Source organism: Pseudonaja textilis, chromosome 1 (assembly GCF_049901715.1).
Source record: "Pseudonaja textilis isolate UNSWEBS1 chromosome 1, rPseTex1.2, whole genome shotgun sequence".
NCBI lineage: Eukaryota > Metazoa > Chordata > Lepidosauria > Squamata > Elapidae > Pseudonaja > Pseudonaja textilis.
Genome location: NC_141990.1, coordinates 225,689,368 through 225,695,771, shown reverse-complemented (window position 1 = coordinate 225,695,771; position 6,404 = coordinate 225,689,368).

The following is a 6,404-nucleotide window of genomic DNA, read 5'->3' as shown; positions in this document are numbered from 1 at the left end:
CCAAAAGAGTGCCTCTTAGAGCTAGAACACTGAAAATCCATGTCATGTTTTTCCTCTCTGAGAGCAGGATCAGAAATGCTTCAGTTTGGGGGCCAAATGCCCCATGCTGCCTAGATTCTAAAGTTTTCTAAAAGAAGCAGCAGAAGGTGTGAAAAGGTAGGTGGATTGGCCTGTTCGATGAAGACCTGCTGCTAGGAGGTTCCCAGGTTGGTAGCAACTGCAAGCTGAATGGATGGGTGGGGTTAAGCCAGTAAGGCAAGCTGACCAGGTATCCATGGAGACAGGTAGGTTGGCGCCAAATCAGGCATAAGAAGGAGCAGTAAAGCCCCAAAGCTATTTCTTGGAGGCTTCAATGTGAGAACTAAAAAGTACAGGTTATTTTTGTTAAGGGAATATTGATCTCTCCATCTTCCAGGAGATCAATATTCCCAGGGCAATACATAAATAAAAAATAATAATATTGACCCTGAGCTGCCAGAAGAGAAAACAAAACAAAATTGTAAAATACTGCGCCTGTTTGGCTTGAGCACAAGGAGACTGGCCCTCAGAGGTGCACTGCCAAGCTCCATGGCATCCAGCATAATTAAGAGGGTAAGGATCATGCAGAGGTCAACAAAGATTTTTAGGAGCAAAGGTCAGAATCTTGGCAACTGCAAGAACCCCCAGCTCATGTTTCACAGAATTAACTAAGGTGGAGTTTCTTTAAATGTTTTGAATCAGTATTTCCTGGACTTTTATCCAAATTTCAACCCAGCTGCCATTTATGATATGGACCAAGGGTGTCCAGCTTTGCCAAATTGATTGGTGGACTTCAGTTCCAAGAATTCCCCAGTCATCATGAATTCAGCATTTCCCTCTCAGCAGAATTCTGGGAGTTGAAATCCACAGGTTTTAAAGTTGCCAAGGTTGGACACCCCTGATCTAAACAATTCAAGAACTCTTCTTTAACCTTATAGTTCTTTATGATGAACATTCTTCATATTTGCCCTATTTCCCTACAATCTCTTGCAGGGGGAAAAGATTCCTGGAGATACTACTACTCCTGCCCTGCCCCATCCCTCCCTTGATACAATCAGGATAGTAATTGGTTTTCAGCTTCCTTTTCATGAAGCGATGCAGGGAGTGGGGGAGTGGGGGAGGCGGGCATGTTTGTTGAGCAAGGGAAGGAGAGGGGGAAACCCTCTCCTTTCACTGCTCTGAAACTATCCTGCACTAAACTATACAATTATTAGCAATCCTGACCAACCTTTTTAATAAGGTGCAGTAAAAGTAGGCCATGGGGCAGCGCTCTTTCTATTTAAATATATTCCTCTTGGCTCATGAATCAGAGAAAAGCACATTCATGTGGCTGTAAGGAAGAGCCCATAGGCTAGTTACTACGTATAACTGCAAGCTATATCCTATTTACACATGCCCAGAACCTAAGGATTATCTCCTAAACAGATACACCTGGGTAGTTTACAACACACTTTGCAGAGGAACCAACAGAGTAAGCCTGTTTTGTTGTCTGAAGGATAGGGAACACACACACACACACACACACACACACACGCACACACACACACACACGCGCACACACACACACACACACGAGCTATTGCGTTAGTAATCATGGTATGCTGTGCAACACCAGGTGGCGCATCAGGTCTGAGCTACAAAATAGCTCACCCCTGAAAATATCGTTGCAGCAGAACAATTTGGCTTTGGCTACAGATAGCTTATTCTGTAGAGAAGAATTCAGTTTTTGAAGGGCCATCAGATCGAAGTGCATTTGAAAATGAAGAATTATAAGATGGAAGAAAAAGAGCCACGAAGTTAGCCATCACATCATGGAACAGAGACGCAGAAGTGGATAAGCAAAAAACATTTTCCCCCTTAGGGCCCTCAGAGAAAAAGACTTAGTTAAGCTATGGAAACTGAGTGTGATTTATTCACTGTTGCATTCTCAGAGAAAACCCAAACTCACTGATTTCTTGAACTGATGATTGCCTTCTCCCAAAATAACCACGTTTATTGAGAAAATCTAAAGGTCACTGCAGTGTATTTTAAAAATTGTGCGTGCATACCCATGTACACCCAACAACTGGAAGTGTTGGGGTTTTTTTGGCTGACTTTTCCTCTTGCCTCCACTTTGTATGAATGGCCTTTTAACTTATCCAGGCAATATTTTAAGAAATAATCACTTAGTAATCCATCTTTAGTGTTATGTACACTATTTAGAAACATTTCTTACTGTTCCTGATGAAATGGCTGGTTTTAGAGCTATAAATTAGTTCTGATCCTAATGACCAGAGGTCCCTTTCTGAGATGCTTTCTGAAATAACTTATTCATTTAATTTGTTCCACATTTATGCATATTAACATATTTTCTGTAAGATAGAAGAAATAATTGACTATAGGTTTTAAATGGCTGATCTTTCTAAATCTCAGGTAAGGCATTCCGCACTCTAAGGTGAAGTCTTTTTTCAAGAACTTTGTTTTCCTCACACAGCAATTCTTAACTGGTTGCATTCTGGGTGTTTTCTGAGCTTGGTTGTTTTTCTGAAGACTAAATAGAATGGTTTTAACGTCCCATTTGTTTCCTTGCAGTGTCCCATCCAAATATTAGCCAGGTCTGACTCTGGATAGTTTTTGAGATCTGCTAATCTCAAGATTTGCTAGGTGTTGCCCCAAATTAGGCATGGTGAGATGTATATAGAAAAGTTGCAGTAATGAAATATAATTTAATCCATGCAATTTAGTACTATATTTTATCCTCTTTTCTGATGATTCTAACAATAGCAGCTAATACTAGTAGCTAAAATCTGGGGTCAACCCGTAAAACTGAACATGGGAGGATAGATCAAAACTAAGAAGTCACGGTACACATTAAGGATGACATTTCTTCCCGTGGAATATGGTAAACAAGTGGGATGGCCATTCATTGAGGAAATCACTGTGATGAACCAATAGCGTTTCTTAAATATTTTTGAAGGAACCGAAGCAGTCCAAGCAGGCCAGTTTTCAGATTTTTGTCTTGAATCACAGGCACCAAATTAAACCAGCTCTGATCAGAGTTAAGTTTGAACCTTGAACATGGGCCACAGATATATTCAAGCACTGATGCTGGAAAAGGAATAATTGGATCAATGTCAGAGGTGAACAGAGATCTCTCGCTCTAGTTTTTAAGATCAATGTACCACATCTGCAATAGCCAAGGTCCTGTCCTCCAGACACAATGGACTTCAAGTCCCATAATCTCTAAATCCTATAATTCTGAGAACGGCCAATGTCATCTGGGCACTAAAGAAAGTGGCCTGATAATTCTGAAGAAAACAGTTGGGAAAAGCTAACTTGAGGATCAAAACTTCTTTTCTTTGAATTACCAAATTGGAAAAGGGATTGTTTTCAGTTGAAACACACTGTCACTTCCAGACAGGAATTTGCTCAGTTAGAAACTGAGGGGTGGGAGGACCAGAGACAGAAGAGGGAAGAGGGAGCGTTGCAACCAAACAATGCTACCACCTGAATGACATGGGAACAATGCCTGGAAGTCCATGGCAAGGTAGCAGAACTCATCTGTAGCTATATCCTTATTGTGATTCCCCTTTTTGTGGCAGGTCAGGAGGTAACCCCCATTAGCCGCCACTTCTCTAAACCTTTAAAGTCCTCAGCTGTTTCTTTTCACAAGCCCAACACCTGTTTCCTGTAGCTGAAGGATCCTCTCTCTACTACAGAATGGCTTGGGGTAACGACTCAAGCAGCTGTAGTCCTCCTGGGCAGAGGATGATATTTTGCAGGGGAAATGGATGTTCTTGTTTTCCTCTCTGTTTTAGAAACTGTCCAGCATCAAATGCATCAGAGATAGTTTGCTTAGAGAAAAAGTCACCAGAGAGCTCGCCAGAAGTAGCTTTAGGTCCATGCAGGAAGCACGTTAAACCTGTCACCCCTTCAAGATAGTCCAGGCAAGAACCAGAAACTGTAAGCGCTAACACCACCATCATTGTAAGATTACAGAATCTTTGCAAGTCTGAAATCCTTCCTCTCCTTCCTTCATCTTCCTCTTCAGAAAACCAGGGATGGTACCTTTCTAAAATCCCAACTTTGCTTTTCAAAAGGCAACTGGACTTTTTTGTTTTTCCCTTGAAAATGTTTTGCTTCTCATCCAAGAAGCTTCTTCAGTTCTGGAAAAACTGAAAAACTGGACTGAGAAGTAAAAAGACAAAAAAAAAAAAACCCAAGAAAGTCCAGCTGCCTTTTGGAAAAGCACTTTTGGAACAACCAAGATTTGAATGATTGAGAATCTCCATAGACATCCTTTCTACGATGCTTTGTCCATCCCATCTCTCCTTTGGATTCAGATCTTTTTTATCAGACTGCTGTCTGGACTGTGGCTCTCACTCCTATCTCCCAAGGCTGTTCCCACCACCAATTACCAAACCTTCTGCCAATTAGATGATGGCCTAAAAGGGATTTCCAAACTCCAGCTTGGGTGGGGTGGTCCTTTCTTTAGAAACTGGTCTTTAGGACTAAGTTCAAATTCATTTCTAAGTTGTACACAGGGTGAAAAATAGGGTGTTGCTTTGTTGGAAGAAATATCCTTCTGGGTTCAGTTCCAAGTGGAGAAAAAGACACTGGATTCATGGAGGTTGCTTGGAAAGATGGTTTATTGATAGACAGGATTACATGCCTTTGAGCTCTTGGGTGAAGAAAAAGGGAAGGAATGCTGAGAGTCCCTTGGTTTTATGCCCTCTGTTGGGATTTGAATTTGAGCTTGTATTCTGATTGATTGTCAGCCATGCAGGGACAACTTTGTAGGCTGTCCTGAGTCCCAGGCTTGGTTGAGTCTTGCTGGATGATGATGTAATGAAAGGGCTTTGGGCAATTCCTATAGCTCTACCTGGAGATCTTTGTTATGTAAAATAGGCTGGCCTAGGCCACAGTAATGGCCCATTAAGAAATTTTTGCATGTGCTGTCCAAATTCTGCTAATGTAGCTTTACAATAAGTTAGAATTAGTTCATTTTGTGTTTCCTACCTGGTCTATTTGGGAAGCTGGCAATATCACTGCTACCATAGAATGGCAGCAATGCCGATACAGATTTATTTAGGTTTATACATTTATAAAAAGCTTGTTTATAAACATGGCCTTTCCCCATATGAGAAAGCTGACTAAGGATGAGGCTAAGGAAATCTAAAGACAAAAGACTCTCATTCAGGCTCTGGTGTCCCAAATTCAACCACTAGGAATTCAGTGTTAGAAAACATGCCAATCAGCCAAGAGTTATATGCAATTTTCTAGTAACTCTTGAGGTCACAACACAGGGCCAGTGAGAGAGCAATGGAAGATAGAGTTTAACTGGTTCATATGTGTGATTCATTGTTTTCCTCAACTTGAAAACTTCCAGATTAGACTCAAATGAAAAGTCCCAGAATTTCAAGCCTGCATAACTAAGGGATGGGTTCTTTGGATGATGCCCAAAGAGGTTTAGCCAGTCCTGCCCCCTCCAAGTAATTGTTGTGTCAGATGTTTAGAACAACAGCATGACCTCTAATCCTAAGGAAACGCTAGAGAACACGAGAGTTTTAAAATAATTTAAGTCAGTGTTTCTCAACCTTGGCTACTTTAAGATGGGTGGACTTCAACCCCGAGGATTCCCTAGCCATCAGGGTTGACTGGGGAATTCTGGTTGAGAAACACTGATCTAAGTGCTAGATTGGGTGTAACTGAGAACAGAATCTCTTGCCTAGTTGTAACTTCTGGGGAGGAGGAAATAAGTGGGTTTTTTCAGGCTGCATTAAGAAGGTGCAGAAATATGAATAAGCCTTTCCTAAAGTGGAAAATGTGGCTCATGAAAAGCAATAAGAATATTTTATCAGATTTCCAACCATTTTTGTAAATATAACATCTGTGGCATGCACATACTCTTTCACGCTGCTATGGAAGTTAGAGAGGTCTTAATCTTTTAAGTTCCCTTTGAAGCTTCGTAAGAGGATTAAATCATATTTAATAAAGAATATTCTATTTTCTGCCTTGCTTCCAATATAAAGGTGTTACTCTTTTAATTTCCAGTTGCTAATTAGAACTTACCTGGTGCCTGTTTTTATCTTGGGAACTATAGGAAACAAACTATAAATTGCAGACTTCATTACAACAGTGGCTTACTTTTTTCATCCCTCATCCATTTTCTTCTTTTTCATTGATCAGCTTGGTTCAATATCTGTGTCTGTACTTGGGTGAGAGAATGTATTGATCAATCAGCAAGATATTCATTTTAACACTGACTTGTTGATATATGCTATTTGTCAATATTTCAATCTGTGTTCAACAAGACTGTGCTCAAAGGGACTTTTGAGCAATTTGGTCAGTTTGTTTAAGACAATTTTTTTTTCTTTCATTACCTTTTAATATTATATCATTGTTGA